At 38.5% G+C, this 20,846-nt stretch overlaps 1 protein-coding gene and 1 long non-coding RNA gene across 23 annotated transcripts in view; one reads left to right on the forward strand and one right to left on the reverse strand.

The window, feature by feature from the left end:
- Nucleotides 1-20,846, forward strand: part of KDM4C (lysine demethylase 4C) — a 440,224-nt gene that overhangs the window by 58,460 nt on the left and 360,918 nt on the right. The window contains exon 1 of one of the 21 annotated variants that reach the window (XM_086685250.1): nucleotides 20,216-20,240. The exons of the other annotated variants lie outside the window; for them this stretch is intronic. The gene's annotated coding sequence lies outside the window, so the exon portion shown is untranslated. Of the gene's footprint in view, nucleotides 1-20,215; nucleotides 20,241-20,846 lie in introns of those variants that run through there. 21 annotated transcript variants of the gene reach the window in all.
- Nucleotides 4,592-20,846, reverse strand: part of LOC147574803 (uncharacterized) — a 68,409-nt gene continuing 52,154 nt past the window's right edge. For both annotated transcript variants that reach the window (XR_015243541.1, XR_015243542.1), the window contains exon 5: nucleotides 4,592-4,813. This is a non-coding gene — a long non-coding RNA (uncharacterized LOC147574803). The remainder of the gene's footprint in view (nucleotides 4,814-20,846) is intronic.

Genomic DNA, 20,846 nt, shown 5'->3' on the forward strand with positions numbered 1-20,846 from the left:
GGGTTTCTATTCTATTCCATTGGTCTATGTGTCTGTTTTTGTGCCAATACCATGCTGTCTTGATGATGACAGCTTTGTAGTAGAGGCTAAAGTCTGGGATTGTGATGCCTCCTGCTTTGGTCTTCTTCTTCAAAATTACTTTGGCTATTCGGGGCCTTTTGTGGTTCCATATGAATCTTAGGATTGCTTGTTCTAGTTTTGAGAAGAATGCTGGTGCAATTTTGATTGGGATTGCATTGAATGTGTAGATAGCTTTGGGTAGTATTGACATTTTGACAATATTTATTCTTCCAATCCATGAGCAGGGAATGTCTTTCCATTTCTTTAAATCTTCCTCAATTACCTTCATAAGCTTTCTATAGTTTTCAGCATACAGATCCTTTACATCTTTGGTTGGATTTATTCCTAGGTATTTTATGCTTCTTGGTGCAATTGTGAATGGGATCAGTTTCTTTACTTGTCTTTCTGTTGCTTCATTGTTAGTGTATAAGAATGCAACTGATTTCTGTACATTGATTTTGTATCCTGCAACTTTGCTGAATTCATGTATCAGTTCTAGCAGACTTTTGGTGGAGTCTATCGGATTTTCCATGTATAATATCATGTCATCTGCAAAAAGCGAAAGCTTGACTTCATCTTTGCCAATTTTGATGCCTTTGATTTCCTTTTGTTGTCTGATTGCTGATGCTAGAACTTCCAGCACTATGTTAAACAACAGCGGTGAGAGTGGGCATCCCTGTCGTGTTCCTGATCTCAGGGAAAAAGCTCTCAGTTTTTCCCCGTTGAGGATGATGTTAGCTGTGGGCTTTTCATAAATGGCTTTTATGATCTTTAAGTATGTTCCTTCTATCCCGACTTTCTCAAGGGTTTTTATTAAGAAAGGGTGCTGGATTTTGTCAAAGGCCTTTTCTGCATCGATTGACAGGATCATATGGTTTTTCTCTTTTTTTTTGTTAATGTGATGTATCACGTTGATTGATTTGCGAATGTTGAACCAGCCCTGCATCCCAGGAATGAATCCCACTTGATCATGGTGAATAATTCCTTTTATATGCCGTTGAATTCGATTTGCTAGTATCTTATTGAGAATTTTTGCATCCATATTCATCAGGGATATTGGCCTGTAGTTCTCTTTTTTTACTGGGTCTCTGTCTGGTTTAGGAATCAAAGTAATGCTGGCTTCATAGAATGAGTCTGGAAGTTTTCCTTCCCTTTCTATTTCTTGGAATAGCTTGAGAAGGATAGGTATTATCTCTGCTTTAAACGTCTGGTAGAACTCCCCTGGGAAGCCATCTGGTCCTGGACTCTTATTTGTTGGGAGATTTTTGATAACCGATTCAATTTCTTCGCTGGTGATGGGTCTGTTCAAGCTTTCTATTTCCTCCTGATTGAGTTTTGGAAGAGTGTGGGTGTTCAGGAATTTGTCCATTTCTTCCAGGTTGTCCAATTTGTTGGCATATAATTTTTCATAGTATTCCCTGATAATTGTTTGTATCTCTGAGGGATTGGTTGTAATAATTCCATTTTCATTCCTGATTTTATCTATTTGGGTCATCTCCCTTTTCTTTTTGAGAAGCCTGGCTAGAGGTTTGTCAATTTTGTTTATTTTTTCAAAAAACCAACTCTTGGTTTCGTCGATCTGCTCTACAGTTTTTTTAGATTCTATATTGTTTATTTCTGCTCTGATCTTTATGATTTCTCTTCTTCTGCTGGGTTTAGGCTGCCTTTGCTGTTCTGCTTCTAGTTCCTTTAGGTGTGCTGTTAGATTTTGTATTTGGGATTTTTCTTGTTTCTTGAGATAGGCCTGGATTGCAATGTATTTTCCTTTCAGGACTGCCTTCGCTGCGTCCCAAAGCGTTTGGATTGTTGTATTTTCATTTTCGTTTGTTTCCATATATTTTTTAATTTCTTCTCTAATTGCCTGGTTGACCCACTCATTCGTTAGTAGGGTGTTCTTTAACCTCCATGCTTTTGGAGGTTTTCCAGACGTTTTTCTGTGGTTGATTTCAAGCTTCATAGCATTGTGGTCTGAAAGTATGCATGGTATGATTTCAATTCTTGTAAACTTATGAAGGGCTGTTTTGTGACCCAGTATATGATCTATCTTGGAGAATGTTCCATGTGCACTCGAGAAGAAAGTATATTCTGTTGCTTTGGGATGCAGAGTTCTAAATATATCTGTCAAGTCCATCTGATCCAATGTCTCATTCAGGGCCCTTGTTTCTTTATTGACCGTGTGTCTAGATGATCTATCCATTTCTGTAAGTGGGGTGTTAAAGTCCCCTGCAATTACCACATTCTTCTCAATAAGGTTGCTTATGTTTATGAGTAATTGTTTTATATATTTGGGCGCTCCGGTATTCGGCGCATAGACATTTATAATTGTTAGCTCTTCCTGATGGATAGACCCTGTCACTATTATATAATGTCCTTCTTCATCTCTTGTTACAGCCTTTAATTTAAAGTCTAGTTTGTCTGATATAAGGATGGCTACTCCAGCTTTCTTTTGGCTTCCAGTAGCATGATAAATAGATCTCCATCCCCTCACTCTCAATCTAAAGGTGTCCTCAGGTCTAAAATGAGTCTCTTGTAGACAGCAAATAGATGGGTCTTGTTTTTTTATCCATTCTGATACCCTAAGTCTTTTGGTTGGCGCATTTAATCCATTTACATTCAGTGTTATTATAGAAAGGTATGGGTTTAGAGTCATTGTGATGTCTGTATGTTTTATGCTTGTAGTGATGTCTCTGGTACTTTGTCTCACAGGGTCCCCCTTAGGCTCTCTTGTAGGGCTGGTTTAGTGGTGACAAATTCCTTCAGTTTTTGTTTGTTTGGGAAGACCTTTATCTCTCCTTCTATTCTAAATGACAGACTTGCTGGATAAAGGATTCTCGGCTGCATATTTTTTCTGTCTAGCACACTGAAAATCTCGTGCCAATTCTTTCTGGCCTGCCAAGTTTCAAAAGAGAGATCAGTCACGAGTCTTATAGGTCTCCCTTTATATGTGAGGGCACGTTTACCCCTTGCTGCTTTCAGAATTTTCTCTTTATCCTTGTATTTTGCCAGTTTCACTATATGTCGTGCAGAAGATCGATTCAAGTTACGTCTGAAGGGAGTTCTCTGTGCCTCTTGGATTTCAATGCCTTTTTCCTTCCCCAGTTCAGGGAAGTTCTCAGCTATTATTTCTTCAAGTACCCCTTCAGCACCTTTCCCTCTCTCTTCCTCCTCTGGGATACCAATTATGCGTATATTATTTCTTTTTAGTGTATCACTTAGTTCTCTAATTTTCCCCTCATACTCCTGGATTTTTTTATCTCTCTTTTTCTCAGCTTCCTCTTTTTCCATAACTTTATCTTCTAGTTCACCTATTCTCTCCTCTGCCTCTTCAATCCGAGCCGTGGTGGTTTCCATTTTGTTATGCATTTCGTTTAAAGCGTTTTTCAGCTCCTCGTGACTGTTCCTTAGTCCCTTGATCTCTGTAGCAAGAGATTCTCTGCTATCAGCTATACTGTTTTCAAGCCCAGCGATTAATTTTATGACTATTATTCTAAATTCACTTTCTGTTATATTATTTAAATCCTTTTTGATCAGCTCATTAGCTGTTGTTATTTCCTGGAGATTCTTCTGAGGGGAATTCTTCCGCTTGGTCATTTTGGATAGTCCCTGGCGTGGTGAGGACCTGCAGGGCACTTCCCCTGTGCTGTGGTGTATAACTGGAGTTGGTGGGCGGAGCCGCAGTCAGACCTGATGTCTGCCCCCAGCCCACCGCTGGGGCCACAGTCAGACTGGTGCGTGCCTTCTCTTCCCCTCTCCTAGGGGCGGGATTCACTGTGGGGTGGGGTGGCCCGTCTGGGCTACTTGCACACTGCCAGGCTTGTGATGCTGGGGATCTGGCGACTTAGCTGGGGTGGGTAGGCAAGGTGCACAGGGGCAGGAGGGGCAGGCTTAGCTTGCTTCTCCTTAGGTGATCCACTTCAGGAGGGGCCCTGTGGCAGCAGGAGTGAGTCAGATCCGCTGCCGGGGGTTTGGCTCCGCAGAAGCGCAGAGTTGGGTGTTTGCGCGGAGCGAGCAAGTTCCCTGGCAGGAACTGGTTCTCTTTGGGATTTTGGCTGGGGGATGGGCGGGGGAGATGGCGCTGGCGAGCGCCTTTGTTCCCCACCAAACTGAGCTCTGTCGTCCGTCCGGGAGCTCAGCAGCTCTCCTTCCCTTTGTCCTCCAGCCTTCCCGCTTTCTGAGCAGAGCTGTTAACTTACGACCTCCCAGACGCTAAGTCGCGCTTGCTGTCGGAACACAGTCCGTCAGGCCCCTCCGCTTTTTGCAAGCCAGACTCGGGGGCTCTGCTTGGCCAGCGAGCCGCCCCTCCGCCCCGGCTCCCTCCCGCCAGTCCGTGGAGCGCGCACCGCCTCGCCGCCCTTCCTACCCTCTTCCGTGGGCCTCTAGTCTGCGCTTGGCTCCGGCGACTCCGTTCTGCTAATCCTCTGGCGGTTTTCTGGGTTATTTAGGCAGGTGTAGGTGGAATCTAAGTGATCAGCAGGACGCGCGGTGAGCCCAGCGTCCTCCTACGCCGCCATCTTCCTTCTCCAAGCTCTCCTACCAGTTTTAAGGAAACAATTATGTAGAGTTAATCTCTTAGTTGTAGAAATGTGTAAAACTAGGTTGTTGTCAACCACAAACTCCCCGAGCTGATGGTTTATTTTGTGCCTTCTCTGGTTTCTTCCATGTGGTATGATGGCAAGTTTTCAGGCTTCCGAGAGGAAGATTGAGCTGAGGAATCATCTGGATTCTGGACTGAGAGGTTGCATGTCTGAGTGACCTAAAATGAAATGAAATTTTGTGTAAATTATTATTATTAAAAATTTTAAAAAATGTCTATTTATTTTTGAGACAGAGAGACACAGAGCATGAGCAGGGGAGAGGCAGAGAGAGAGGGAGACACAGAATCTGAAGCAGGCTCCAGGCTCTGAGCTGTCAGCACAGAGCCCAATGTGGGGCTCACACTTGTCAACTGAGAGATCATGACCTGAGCCAAAGTCAGATGCTCAACCGACTGAGCCACCCAGGTGCTCTGTAAATTATTTTTTTCTAACCACCCTGTGGGATCATTGGCCTCTTTGTTCCTTTTTCCATATATAATTAAGAGTTAGAAGCAGTATATCTGGGGCAGTTTTCAGAACAATTAACATAAAAATGCCCTGAATTAGCTTTCCATATTTGATAGTGAAATAACATAATTGTTTATGGCACAGAGAGGCTGATGGACTTTGGTTTCCTGTGCTTGGCAATGTGCTGCTTGTATTTGAAAACCAGTTACACATTGGCATTGCTTCAATGAACATTGACTTTAGACTTCAGATTTGAGTAACTTTAGTTATTAAAATCCAATGAACAAAATCCACTGGTTTATAAACATGACATTTTAAAGCATCCTTATCATTTCCATGTTCTGAAGTCAGGAATCTGTCATTCTGGTAGGACCTACAAGGCATAGTATTTTATGGAATTTGTGTAGGCTCTGAGGGAACATTTAGTAGCTCCAAAGTTGAGTTGATATTTTCAAAGCTTTTGGAGCATACAGAAAGATGAGAGAGATGTTATAGACTGCTACTGGTAAACAAAACCAATCATGTTTTTGACACCATAATTCAGACAAATGAAAAACAACTTGTTTTTGCCCCCTTGAGGTAGATGGAGAGTAACAAGAGAAAGAGTGCATTAAAGAGAGTGACAAAGAGTGAGTGTACCAATAACCCACAACTGTCAGCAGTGTTTGAAATCATCACAACGAATGTGCATTGGAAAAGCATTGTTTTGCTTTTTTCTATTGTATCCTTGAATTGTTTAACTGTTTGGCTCAATATTTAAATTATATTGAAAACTGGTTTGATATGGTTCATGGCATTATTTTGGAAGGAATTATGGTCATCAAATTGTAGTTCACTTTTCCCCCTAATGTCTAGTTGTGGCCATTTTAGTAGAATGATTGAAAAACCATAGCTTTTTTTTTGGTGAGTCTGGGAGTTCTTGGAGAGGGTGTGGGGAGGTGAGAGAAACAGTTTGTGTAGGGTACAGAGATGAATAAGGAGCCTTGTTTTCAAGTAATTATTCATAGGCTTAGAGGGGCAATAAAGTATAATGAGCTTGGCCATAAAAGCAAGTGTAGGGTTCCAGGGAGCCAGGAGGAGACACACTGAGAGCAAGCTTGGCACTGAAGGAACACTTGCTAGAGCAGAGAGGACATCTGAGCTTGGCCTAGATGAGTAAGTTCAAGTCAGGTGAAGGAAGCAGAAAGGAGGATGGGGCAGGAATTAGGCAAATTTGTGGGTAAGACCACACTGAATTTGGAGGCTTTTCTATGAGCTTCAGCTAGAAGAGGGTGAGGCCAATCTGGAATAGTGTGATCTGCGGGGAAGGGATCTGCTCTAGGCTGGAGACAGGGCTGTAGGTATGGTCCCCGACCTGTGGTGCTATAGTGACCCCACCTGCTCAAATGTTTGTCTTGCAGCACAAGGCAAATCTTTCGGGCAAAGAGGTGCCATTTTAGTGATTATCAGTCTTGAATACAACACAGGAATTAGAGATGAGGGTGTTCATGAAGCTCTAGTTGAGAACAATCAGCCTTGATAGTAAAGGGAGAAAGGCTTGGAGATCCCAGGGCATGAGTGTTGGTTCCTCTTTCAATTTTTTTTAAAGTTTATTTTATTTTGAGTGCATGCCTGCTGGAGAGAGGCAGAGAGAGAGAGAGAGAAGGAGAGGAGAGAGAGAATCTGAAGCAGGCTCTGTGCTGTCAGTGTGTAGCCTGACATGGGGCTCAATCCCAAACACCGTGACATCATGTCCTGAGCTGAAACCTAGAGTCGGATGCTTAATGACTGAGCCACCCAGGTGCTCTGGTTCCTTTTTCATTCTGCCACTTCTTTCAGAGCTTAATTTCCTTTGATACTAAAGAATCTCAGTTGGTACCATGGGCAGTAGACTAGGGCAATAGTAACAGTCACATGATTTAAACAAGTTACTGTTTTTTAAATAGAAATACCAAGGCTGTTAAAGGCATATGGTGACACAGTCCAGAGCATGGCTTGACAGTCAGATTCTCTCTTTGGCTTGTCTTTATAAATAAAGTTTTACTGGAGCATAGCCTAATTCATTCATTCATGTATTATGGCTTTTTTCACCATAAGGACAGAGTTAAGTAGTTGTGGCAGAGATTGTATGGCCCACAAAAGCTAAAATGTTTATTGTTTGGCCCTTTGCATAAAAAATTTGGCAACCCCTAATACAGAGGCATAATTATTTACTCTTGCTCAAGACCTTTTTGAGATAGATGGGATATAATTCTACATGTTCTCAGGAGAATGTGATTCATTTACATTGACTCCACTGATACCTTGAGACAATTAAATTGAGATATTTGGTTATGTCAGGAATTTTCTGTAATGAAAGAGGTTTTTGAGCTTAGAGGTAGAGCAACCTGTGTTCTTGGGTGGCCCTAGATGACTCCTTGGTAACAGTAACAGAAGCTTAAGAGTCCTAAGATGTGAATTTTTGTTGTTGTTATGCTTCACTAAGGACTTACTTTCTTTAAAAGTAAGTTTTATTTATTTTTATCTTATTTTTAAAAAATTTATTTATTGTTTAATTTGTATCCAAGTTAGTTAGCATAACGTGCAACAATGATTTCAGAGTAGATTCCTTAATGCCCCTTACCCATTTAGACCACCGCCTCTCCCACAGTCCCTCCAGCAACCCTCAGTTTGTTCTCTATATTTAAGAGTCTTTAATGTTTTGTTCCTCTCCGTGTTTTTATATTATTTTTGCTTCCCTTCCCTTATGTTCATCTGTTTTGTATCTTAAAGTCCTCATATGAGTGAGGTCATATGATATTTGTCTTTCTCCGACTAATTTCGCTTAGCATAATACCCTCCAGTTCTATCCATGTAGTTGCAAATGGCAAGATTTCATTCTTTTTGATCGCTGAGTAATACTCCACTATATATATATAAACACCACATTTTCTTTATTTATTCATCGATGGACATTTAGGCTCTTTCCATACTTTGGATATTGTCAATAGTGCTGCTATAAACATTGGGGTGCATGTGTAAAAAACAGCACACCTGTGTCCCTTTGATAAATACTTATTAGTAGGGCAATTGCTGGGTCATAGGGTAGTTCTATTTTTAATTTTTTTGAGGAACCTCCATACTGTTTTCCAGAGTGGCTGCACCAGTTTGCATTCCCAGCAGCAGGGCAAAAGAGATCCTCTTTCTCCGCATTCTTACCAACATCTGTTGTCTGAGTTGTTAATGTTAGCCATTCTGACTGGTGTGAGGTGGTATCTCATTGTGGTTTTGATTTGTATTTCCCTGATGATGAGGGATGTTGAGCATTTTTTCATGTGTCTGCCATCTGGATGTCTTCTTTGGAAAAGTGTTTATTCATGTCTTTTGCCCATTTCTTCACTGGGTTATTTGTTTTTTGGGTGTTGAGTTTGATAAATTCTTTATAGATTTTGGACACTAACCCTTTATCTGATATGTCATTTGCGAATATCTTCTCCCATTCCTTCGGTTGCCTTTTAGTTTTGCTGATTGTTTTCTTCGCTGTGCAAAAGATTTTTATTTTGATGAGGTCCTAGTAGTTCATTTTTGCTTTCGTTTCCCTTGCCTCCAGAGACGTGTTGAGTAAGAAGTTGCTGCAGCCAAGATCAAAGTGGTTTTTGCCTGCTTTCTCCTCGAGGATTTTGATGGCTTCCTGTCTTACATTTAGGTCTTTTATCCATTTTGAGTTCATTTTTTGTGTATGGCATAAGAAAGTGGTCCAGGTTCATTTTTCTGCATGTTACTGTCCAGTTTTCCAGCACCATTATCTGAAGAAACTGTCTTTATTCCATTGGATATTCTTTCCTGCTTTGTCAAAGATTAGTTGACCATATGTTTGTGGGTCCATTTCTGGGCTCTGTGTTCTGTTCCATTGATCTGAGTGTGTGTTTTGTGCCAAGCAAAGGAAGTTGCTAATTGTACATTTAAAAAGTTAGCCTTCTGTTAAAAGAAGCATGAGAGTTTCTTTAGGAAACACACACACACACAAGAAATACAAAGAGAAAAGGAACAGGGAGAAAAAAGTCCTGTAACTATGTGGGGATGATTCAGCTTAGCTAAGAGACATGAAGTAAACAGGTATCTGTAGGAAAGACAAACTAGAACATTTCTGAGGTAGCCAGTAGCTGTGTGTACTTCTACAGACCTTTGGAGATGGAGTATGTCCCTTTGTTCTGTGTGTGAGAGCTAAGCACAAGCGTTAACATTATTTATACTAGGACAGTGAGAGTGAAACATTCAGACTTGTGTTCTGTGCTGTTTAGGATGGCATTTCTAGTAATACTTGTATAGTATAATGGTGATCCTCTTAATGATGGTAATGGTTCATTAAATCAATGTTTAAAATGAAATTCAATATGCTTTGTTTAAGCTGGCTATTATCTTTATAACTGGTAACACTAGAAGGATCTCTAAGAGTGTTGTCTGTTTTCAAAAGAGTCCTCTTTGCAAGATTTCCCTTTGTTGATTGTGACTTATAGCTCTACCTTTAAGGCTCATCCATCTCCTCCACTGCCCACGCTTTCTTCTTTGAATATCTCATATCATCACAGGTAGTGCAGTCTGCAATGACCCCTTTGAACCGATGTTGTCAGAATATTGTACCAGCAAGGAGCTTAGCTTATCCACATCATCGCAGTTCTCACTTAAGAACAAGTTAGCCTTTGGATGCTTTGCATCCAGGTACTTTGTCCTGAAATCAACCTATGAGATGGCATTGCATTAAGATTGATAGTTTCCTTTGTGTGTCACCATCTTTGATGATAGTTTTCTGCAGTTCACTGGAGGAAGATAGCACATCTCACTGTGAGGGGAAGCTGCTTCACCCGTGACTTACAGCTTGTGTCATCTATCACTGTTTATAAATCTCTCAGACTTGCTTTGAAATTCAGTCCCCCCCCCCCAATCATGTTCTCTCCCACTGCAGCTGCTTCCAGATCTCTGAAGATGTCCACTACCCTTCCCTGTACCAGGCTGGTACCCAGTGGCCTGGTACTTAGAATGACTCTCAGTCCACTGTACAAGGAGTTTCTCTAGTTTCTCAAATATTGTGTTGGCTTAAGCACAGTTAAGCTTTCTAGCACTGTTGTATTTACTAGATAGGGACATGTCAAGATCATGCCTTATGTTTCTCCTTCCCTCTGTATGCACCATCACTTCCAACTCTTTCTGATGTGTGGGCTTTTCTAGGTTTCTTATGCTCACTTTTTCATTGGGAATTTTTACTTTCTCAGAAGACATTTTTATTAATAAGATGGGATGATGATAGCATTGATGCTCAGTACATTTAATATGAGCACAAGGCATGATTACCTCTCCTTTTGGGAGAACAGTTGAGATACAACTTAACTGTTATATACATTCCCTTACCTGGATTTGTATACAACCAAAATGAATCTTTTGGTGGACATTCACAGTCATTATAGAGAGTTTTTGATGTGGATAGTGCATTTTGGGTGAAAAAAATTTATAATTCTAGCAAATTTGGAAAATGAATATAGAAAATTAAGGATGCGTATGTTTATGTGAATATTTCTTCCTCAGTAGACTCTGGGTCCAGGGATGGCAGGTGTTACTTCTCATAGACTGTTCAACCCCAGCCCCCATCATAGTGTCTGCTGCAAAGAATGCACTGAAATAATTGTAGAATTGATGAGTGTATAACATTTAAAAAATAATCTGAGGACAAATCATGGAGTTTCTTGAATGTTTTTGGTTATTGCTTGAACTGTTTGAGGTTATTTTAGTAGGGGAAATGATAGGATCAGAATCATGCTTTAGGAAATGTGATCAGATAATGGTCTGTAAGATGGACTAGTCACAGCCAGAAGCTTGGAAAGTGCTTTGAAGAGCAGGAAGAGGAATAGGGTAGAGTGATCTTCCCTAGTGCATGTTTTTCTGAACAGTGAGGCAGTGGTTCTCAAACTTTTTGGTCTCAGGACCCCTTTATGCTTCTAATAATTTATTGTGGACCTCTAAGAGCTTTTCCTTATGTAGGCTATGTCTATCCTTGTTTATTTTATTAGAAATTAAAACTGAGAATATTTAAAAGCTCCTTAATTCATTAAAAATAATTATATAATAACATACATATTTTTATTAAAAAATGACTATACCTTCCTAGGCAAAAAATTAGTGAGAGGAGTGGCATTTTTTTACATTTTTTCAAATCTCTAATGTCTAGCTTAATAGAAGACCTCTGGATTTATATACTTGCTTCTGCATTTAGTCTGTGGTGATGTCATGTGGCCTGCAGAAACTCGACCTCATGTGAGAATTAGAGTGTAAAGGCACATAATGTCTTGGTATAATTAAGACTGTTTTGATGCCACAGACCCTAATGGGACCTGGGTATTTCCCAGTGGTCCCCAGAAAGCACTTGAAAACTGCTCCTGTAAGATATTTTGCAAAAGATTCCTTCACTGATCTCAGTCTGCATAGATGATACAGGGATCTTGAGGCAAGGGAACAATGTTCCATTCTTGATACTGACCTTCCAGTAACTGTGTTCCTGATATATACTTCAAAGCCCTAATTACATTGAGAGACAGTGGTTCTCAAACTGGAAGACCTGGAGTTCTTTGGGGAATACCATGCCATATATTCTGTCATATGACTCAGGCAAAATTTTACAAGCAGAAAATGGACTTAGGATGTGAACTCAAGTCCTTAAATCTCAAAATATAGAAAATATTTTAAAGAAATTATATTTCTAACTTTATCCTTAAGTATTAATTTGCTAGTCATCCAGGTATTTATTAATAGACAATTGATAGAAAATTAAAAATATTTTGAAAAATACCATGGTAAGCCTTAAGACAAAAATGCAGTGTCTTATTCTGTGTATTTCTCCTTGAGAGCTGGAGAATTTTTTCCCCTGCTATTTATGTACTGGATGGATGGATATGTGTTTGGAGTCCTCTTTCCAGTTTCTTTTGTTCATTTTCTGATGGTCTATGAGTATAAATATATAAATATTTAACATAAAAATTTCTTTTTGTTAATATAAATGTTAAGGAGGAGCTTAGCCTGGGTGGCTCTGTTGGTTAAGTGTCTGACTCATGTTTTTGGCTTAGGTCGTGATTTCACAGTTCCTTGAATTAGAGCCCTGCATCGGGCTCTGTGCTGACAGTGCAGAGTTTGCTTGGGATTTTCTCTCTCTCCCACTCTCTCTGCCCCTCCCCCACTCATGCTGCCTCTGTCTGTCTCAAAATAAACTTAAAAAACATATAAATGTTAAGGATAAAAAATGTGCAAAGCATTATGTAAGAGAAAAAATTTGAAATCACTCATAATCCTGGCATTCAGAGAGACTAGCTGTCAAAAATGTTTAATGTATTTCTTTCCAATGTTTTTTCTCTATTTAATGCTCTAGACCTGTATTTTTTTTTTTTTTTTTTTTACAGATATGGTATCATAGTGAACATATTTGGTCCTTTCTTTTCCTCTCCCATTTTAACACATTATGAACTCTTTCCTGTGTTGATAGATACTCTTCAAAAGGGTGATTTAACATTTATTTTATCTGTCTTACTTTTATTGGTAGGTTGGTTTTCTTGGGTGGAGGAAAACATAAATCTAAGGTGAAGAGGGATGCAAACAGGCTGTGGAGGCAGGGAGGATATAACAACTCCTGGTTGCAGGTCAGTTTAGGGGTAGGCCACAGTCCACAGTGAGGTGGGCAGATTATTGCCAACCCAAGAGAGTGGCACTTTGCCACAGACTCTGGCTGCCTCATTTCCTGCCTTTCTTGCACAACCTCTTTAAATAGAAGGCCATATTAAACAGTTGAGAATATCTGACCTATTTATTTATATAATCAATGCCTGCTATCCCTAGCCGTGACTTTCAGGAGAGCTCTGTCTTTGCCTTAGATTCTTCATCTGTAAAGGGAAGGATTTGAATAAACTGTTGTCTGAAGTTCCTCCCAGATTAAAAATGTTTGCTTCATATGAGCAACATTTCTTCAAGAAAGTGAACTGGATTCTTCGATAGTGAAGTTTATGAGCTCTAGATTTTTTTCATATTATAATCTTGTCAAAAGCCCCTCTATAGAAATCTTTTGGCTAAAGCATGGGAATCTTTACACTAAGATTTTAGCTGCAATGACATTTTGTATATATGTGTATATACATATATATATAATTATATATTTGTATAATTATATATATGTATAATTACATAAATTATATATTTATATATATAATGGGGGAGCTTAAATACCTTTATCCACCAGATGGTGCACTTGGACAACAAATTTATCTAAGGCTGAGAATTTCCAAATGAAGTTAAACAGTTTAAACTGAGTCACGAATGGAGTTCCTTTTCATTTTGTATTTTTATCATGTCAGTATATCATTTATCTTGAAATAAGAAGTAATTTAAAGCCAGAACACTGTGTGTGTAATTTTCACATCCAAGGTAAAATGTCATTATTCCAGACATGTTTTGGTGCAAAGAGAGAACTATTGGTTTATAGGATCATGACTTTCAGATTTTAGTTCTGTGAAATAAGGCTTCTAGTTAATCAAAACTCATTATCTGCTGGCATATTATGGCTGATCTTCAGTGAATGAAGTCTTAACCTGCATGATCCCATATTATGCCATCCAGACAGGGGAGGTGATGGTATTTCCGATTCACTAGTCATATTGCATCTAGAATGTTCCATCAGTTCTGGATGCTTTTAGAGGGCTATTGCCAGAGCAGCATACCAGGAATTGTATAGGAACTGCCAATGGAAGAGAATTAAAGCCTGGATGCAGGGTGACCTCAGAGTATATCACCGCTGCCTTCAAGTGTGTTGCATGTGAGAAGGTTAGGTGAGATCACTGTAGGGAACATCAATTTTGTCTCTGGAAGAACTTTCTGAAGAATACATCTCTGCCCCAGAACAGATTGGGCTGCCACTTGAGATAAGCAGCTGTTGACCTCAGCATGTTTATGGGAAAAACTGTTTGATCTTATGTTGGAAATGATTTTGGGTCCTGAGGAGGGGTGTAATCCCTGAGATTATGGTGAGGATTAAAGGTACAGAGGCCCTCAGACATATGAGCCATGGTGAGGGGTAAGGATGCTAAGGGTTGTGTGGGTACTAGATGATCAGTAGGCCCAGAGGGGCAAATATCTGTGGGAAAGTATTAGGGAAGCAGCAGTAGGAATTACTGAAGGGGCAAGAACATGAAGCCAAGAGGTGAAGAACCAGAATTTTATTACTGAATTTGACTGGTGATCATAAAATCATTGATTTTACCTGGAAGGAGTGTTGGAAATCATATGATGTAGTTAACACATTTATAGATGAAGAACCTCAGACTGAAATGTGAGGATTCATCTAAGATGACACATACTTAGTGGCAGAGCTTGGGAGGCCCTCGTTCCCATTCTCTTTCTACTACTCTACAGTGGTACCAGGAAGGAAAATTAGAACTTTGAACTGTGTTGTGTACTCTGGACCTCTTCCTGTCTTGGGTTAATATCTGCCAGGGTCTTCACTGGATGTTTAGTATCTTCAGAAGCAAGCTTCTTCTGTTCCCATTGCAGCCCAGGCTTTGTCTGCAGGCTTATAAAAGTACTCTGATAAGGCATGTCCATTTGAAGCCCCATTCTTACTTTGGCACCACTCTTCCCCATTAAAAAAAAAAAAAGGAAGATGAAGATAATCTAGATTTCATCTTTATTATGGCTTTTAAAGACATGGAAGTGGGTATTTTTTTTAAAGGGATTTTATAGAGTAGAAAGACTCATGTAACTCTGCTGTAAAAAAGGAACTATTGATCCACACCTTCTGCTTCTAGAATCTGTTTTAGAAATGATCAGATATATGGGTCAATATTTATGCACCAAAATTATTTTCCAGTGTTTCTTAAAATTAGAGCAAAGAATGTAAAACTTTGTGTATGTTACAAAGGAAAATAATGATACAAATTCTTATAGACATGAAGTAATATGTACAATAAAATAGATGTTAAGAAAATGTTCATAATTCAATGGTGAGTGAATAAACCAAAGTAACTGTATAGCTATATCCCCAAGATCTTGAAATGCCCACATTGGGTTTCCAGTATTGTGTAGAATTCCCATGATAAATCATCCAATTGACCATGGGCAGAGAGTGGCTGGTCTGGCTGAAATGGAGAGGTTGTGGAACTGCTCCCACACACCAGTTTCCTAGCCTGGATTCCTCAAAGTGAGTTACCACCTGTCAGTGGGCTTTTGGGGTCACTGGAATATAATTAGAGCCACAGATTCCAGAAGTCTGATTCTAATTATGTTTTAATTTAAAATATTTCTTTTTAGAGAAAGGTATAACTAAAATTATATAATGGTTTTCTTTTGTTTGCAGGTTTATAAGTAAGTTTGATCTCTTAAAAACTTATATTCCAAATTTTCTACAATGAGAAAATATAGTTTAATATTCAGGGAAATTATTGTTAGTTCCCCCATTTTCACTGAAGGAATAATGTTGAGCCTGTGTATATGATCCAGAATTTTACACTGTGAAGAATGAAAATGAGATCATTGTTCATGCCTTAGATTGTTTTTATTTATGAACAATGAAAGGGAAGCTCAATAGTTGCAGCTCTCTGCCAAGTGTTATGAGAGTGTGTTAAATCTAAAATTGCTTTGAGAAGTTACACCAAGAGAAAAATGAAGCAAGGTGGAAAAAAACAACTGGGAGAAACAGAAGAAAAAGTAGATGGAAGTCTATAGAAGAATTTGGAGAGACAGATAAAATCTTTTCTAAATTGGGATTTTCCTGGAATTATTAATAAGTATCAAGTAGTAAAGAGGGTGAAAACAGATACTAAGTACTTAGGTAGTCTCTGTCATAAAAGTGTATTATACAAATGTTTTGAAATACTGTGTTACACTATAGTATAATACACTTAAAACAGTTGGATGAACAAGGGCTTGCTTAATCTAGAAAAGTATGAATACATTAGTAAAGATTGTTGTGTTTTTAATTTCCCATATGAAAAAACTAACTTACCAGGGTGTAAGTATGGGATTTTCTTGTTTTATTAAATATGGAGACAACTGATCCTCTTTAAAGGAGAACAAGGCTTCATTATGGTTCAGGTCCCCTTTAGGATACTCTTCAAGGGCCATGTGTCGATGTGTAAAATAAGTTTGACAATTCTGTTTATTACATCTGTGATTTTTTTTTTAATAGACAGCAGATCTTTGAGTAAATCTATTAGTCCTGCTCTTAGCCTAAGCCAGTATTTACAAATCATCTTCTTGACAAGTAGTCCTTTAAAAAAATAGAAAGTAAAAAGCATACTAACTTTCCTTTCCAGTTATTGAGGGATAGAAGGAAGTTTTTACCTCCTTGATTATATAAAACTAGGTGGTTTAGAGTTGATTTTCTGGCTCATTGCTTGGCTGTGTGGCTTCAGAGTAGTTGAGCCAGAGTTGGTTAAAGTTTTCCATTCTCACTCTTGAATGGCAGCTCCTTGATTATGAGCTGTGAGATCTTAGGCAAGTTATCCAGTTTCTCTTGGCTGCAGTTTCCTCATCTATAAAATGGCACTGATAATAGATGATTTTAGTGTCTGCCTCAGGATAAAAGATGTTACAAATGAAATACCTTGTGGCCTGTTCCATAGTATATGTTGGGTAAATGTTAGCTGCTGGTGGTGGCACTATTAAAGCAAGAAAGGCAAAAATCCTGAGTCTGTAATGAGATATCCAATAGCTGATTCCAGGAGGACTGGGAAGATTCTGTTCTGCAATAGTCATTTATGTGTAAGTCCAGGCCAGCAGTTGAAACTTTCTAATCATCTGTCAAAGCCTGTCAGAACCATAAAGGATGTTTGCTTAGGGATTAATGCTTTAAAAAATATCCCCGTTCTTTTTAAGATATAGACCATCATCTTGTCACTGGCCAGACAGAATTTGGTGCCATGGTGTGTGTATCAGGAGAGATCTACTTTATTGTGATTTTTTCTTTATTGTATTTTTGGAATGTAACACCTGATTATGTGCAGTGTATTTAAGTTTTAAAGCACCATGATACATTGAATACCTCAAACGTACCATGCAGTCCAACAGTAGAATGTTAACAGTACTTGGCCATGGATTACTCTCTACAGCCCTTCCTTGCTACCCTACCCTATCACCCAGGGGTGCCTTAATTTTGTGTTTGATTTTTTGCCTTTTAAAAACATAATTTTCTCACAGATGCGTGTGTGTGTGTGTGTGTGTGTGTGTGTGTGTGTGTGTAGTATAAAAAATAAACGTTACTATATATGTATATACGATATATTTACAATGTATATACAATATAGTAATGTTTATTTATTTATTTTGAGGGAAAGAGCACAAGCAGAGGAGGGGCAGAGAGAAAGGGAGAGAGAAAATCCCAAGCAGTTGCACTAATAGTGCAGAGCCTGTCATGGGGCTCAATCTCCCAAACTGAGAGATCATGATCTGAGCCGACATGAAGAGTTGGATGCTTAACTGATGCACAGGTGCCCCACAGATGCGCATATTTATATATATATATATATGTATATATATATATTTTTTTCAGATCAGCACATTTTTTATTTATTTATTTTATTATATGAAATTTATTGTCAAATTAGTTTCCATACCACACCCAGTGCTCATCCCAAAAGATGCCCTCTTCAATGCCCATCACCTACCCTCCCTCCCTCCCACCCCCCCATCAACCCTCAGTTTGTTCTCAGTTTTAAAGAGTCTCTTATGCTTTGGCTCTCTCTCCCACTCTAACCTCTTTTTTTTTTCTTTTTTTTTCCTTCCCCTCCCCCATGGGTTTCTGTTAAGTTTCTCAGGATCCACATATGAGTGAACACATATGGTATATTTCTTTCTCTGTATGGCTTATTTCACTTAGCATAACACTCTCCAGTTCCATCCACGTTGCTACAAAGGGCCATATTTCATTCTTTCTCATTGCCACATAGTACTCCATTGTGTATATAAACCACAATTTCTTTATCCATTCATCAGTTGATGGACATTTAGGCTTTTTCCACAATTTGGCTATTGTTGAGAGTGCTGCTATAAACATTGGGGTACAAGTGCCCCTATGCGTCAGTACTCCTGTATCCCTGGGGTAAATTCCTAGCAGTGCTACTGCTGGGTCATAGCGTAGATCTATTTTTAATTTTTTGAGGAACCTCCACACTGTTTTCCAGAGTGGCTGCACCAGTTTGCATTCCCACCAACAGTGCAAGAGGGTTCCTGTTTCTCCACATCCTCTCCAGCATCTATAGTTTCCTGATTTGTTCATTTTGGCCATTCTGACTGGAGTGAGGTGATATCTGAGTGTGGTGTTGATTTGTATTTCCCTGATGAGGAGCGATGTTGAGCATCTTTTCATGTGCCTGTTGGCTTAGATGCATATATTTTTAAGCAATATATTCATTTGGCTTATTTTGACCTTAATAGAAATAGTATCACTTTATGTAGTCTTTAAGACATTTTTTTACCCAACAATAGGCTTCCCAGGATTATTCGTATTATTTGTGAATAATTTTCGGTGCTGTATAATATTCTATTTGGTGAATATATATTTTATTTTTTATTATCTTGCCAGGGGACATTTTCTGTTTCTTTTTTAAATAATAGATATTTCTGGGTGATACAGGTGAAGGGCATTAGAGTACACTTAACATGATGAACACTGAGTAATGCATGGAATTGTTGAATCACTATATTGTATACCTGTAACCAATATACTGCCTGTTAGCCCTACTGGAATTAAAATTTAAAAATAATAATAAATATTGCTGTTGTGAGCACATTTCTGTGCATGGTTCCTAGTGCATATGTATAAAAGTTTCCCTAAAGCAGTTACCTTGGAATGGAAGTGCTAGCTTGTGGAGTGTTCAACATTATCACATACTGTTGCCTTGTTTTTCAAGAAATTTGTACCAATTTACGTTCCTCCAGCAGTGTATCATCATGTTTAAGAAAGCTTTGTTGAGGTATAATTTGTATATTACAAAATTTGCCTATTTTAAGTGTAGAATTCAATGATTTTTGTGTAACCAGCACCTTGAGTCCAGTCTTAGAGCATTTCTGTTGGCTCCAAAAGCATCCTCATGCTGACATAAATTCTCTTCAACATTTAATTTTGTTCATCTTACTTATTGTCAATCTTTTTCCGATAAATTATCTCATATGGGAATTTGCATTTCTTTGAATACAAGTGACATACAATAGCTTTTCATGTCTTTGTTGGCATTTATGATTCCTCCATTGTGAAACATCCACTGTCTATTTTTCTGTTAGACTGTTTGACTTTTTCTGATTATTTGAGTTTTTTTTTTAATGTATTCTGGAAAACAAAATTATGCCAGTTATATTTGTTGAATTATTTGCTTCATTTGTGACTTCTTTATATTTTTGTTTCTTTTGTTTTCAGTGTCTTTTTTTTTTTTTTTTTTTGTGATAATGATGAATTTAAATCCTAGCCCCTGAAGCTATCCAAGGTTATACTTTATCAAGTTCATGGGACTGTTGTACACATTAAATAAAGTGAAGTTAGGGGTGCTTCAACGGCTCAGTTTGTTGGGTGCCTGATTTTGGCTCAGGTCATGATCTTATGGTTTGTGGGTTTAAGCCCCACTTCAGGCCCTGTGCTGACAGCTCAGAGCCTGGAGTCTGCTTCAGATTCTGTGTCTCCCTCTCTTCTCTGCCCCTCCCCTGCTTGTGCTCTATCTCCCAAAAATAAATAAACGTTACAAAAATTTAAAAGAATACTAAAACAGGTCTTCCAATTTATGAATTAAAAAAATTTATTATTAAAAAAAGTGAAGTTGCACAATACCACTTAGTATGGAACATACTTTTGAATTGTTTACACATAAGCTGAAGAATTAAAAACAAAATTAGAAGCTACTCAGTTACACTAATTGTCATTTAAGTGTTGTGCACTTAATACTTGATATAGCAGTCAGTCTCGTAAGGGATGTTAAAAGTAAGTTCATATCTTCATCCTGTTGTACCCCATGGTGAAGGTTTCTTGAGTAGGTATGTGACTAGCCAAAGGTACAGGACCAGAGGGCAAATAAAGTTCTGCCACAGTTTCTGTAATTTTCACTGATTTTTTTCTTCATCAGAGAATGAACAGCAAGAGTGAAATACTTCTTTTTACATATATACAAGGTATGTTGTGAAAACATATTTGTTTACAAACATAAAAATACTTGGTAACTGTTTTGATAAGAAAATATAATGAATATTTTATATTACACCAAAAAATGTGTTTAGTTTTTTTGAATTCCTTATCCAGAAACACTTGAAAAGGAAGAAGACAAATTATTTATCTTTACTCTCACATGGCTGTGAAGAATTAAAAATGAAGAACATTGAAATAAGTCCAGAATAACCTCAAATATTTGGCCACATAGACTATTATAATCTTCAAAAGTAGGTGTAATAGTGAAGGCTTTATAAGTGGTTTTCAATCCATAAATACAGTAGGCATTTTGGTATTTTGGCCATTTGGAAAATAAAAGCTGCAGCATCAGTAAAGGTCTGAGATGTCCCAGTTTTGTGGATTCAATTCAGTGTATTTATTTATTTATTTTTTAAAAAGTTTATTTATTTAGAGAGCATGTGTGTGCAAGTTGGGGAGGGGCAGAGAGAGAGACACACACACAGAATCCCAAGCACGTTCTGTACTGTCAGCACAGAGCCTGATGTGGGGCTTGAACTCACCAACCATAAGATCGTGACTTGAGCTGAAGTTGGGCTCTTAACCAACTGAGC

The sequence above is a fragment of the Puma concolor genome, chromosome D4 (genome assembly GCF_028749965.1).
Source record: "Puma concolor isolate L17-30 chromosome D4, mPumCon1.1.hap2, whole genome shotgun sequence".
NCBI lineage: Eukaryota > Metazoa > Chordata > Mammalia > Carnivora > Felidae > Puma > Puma concolor.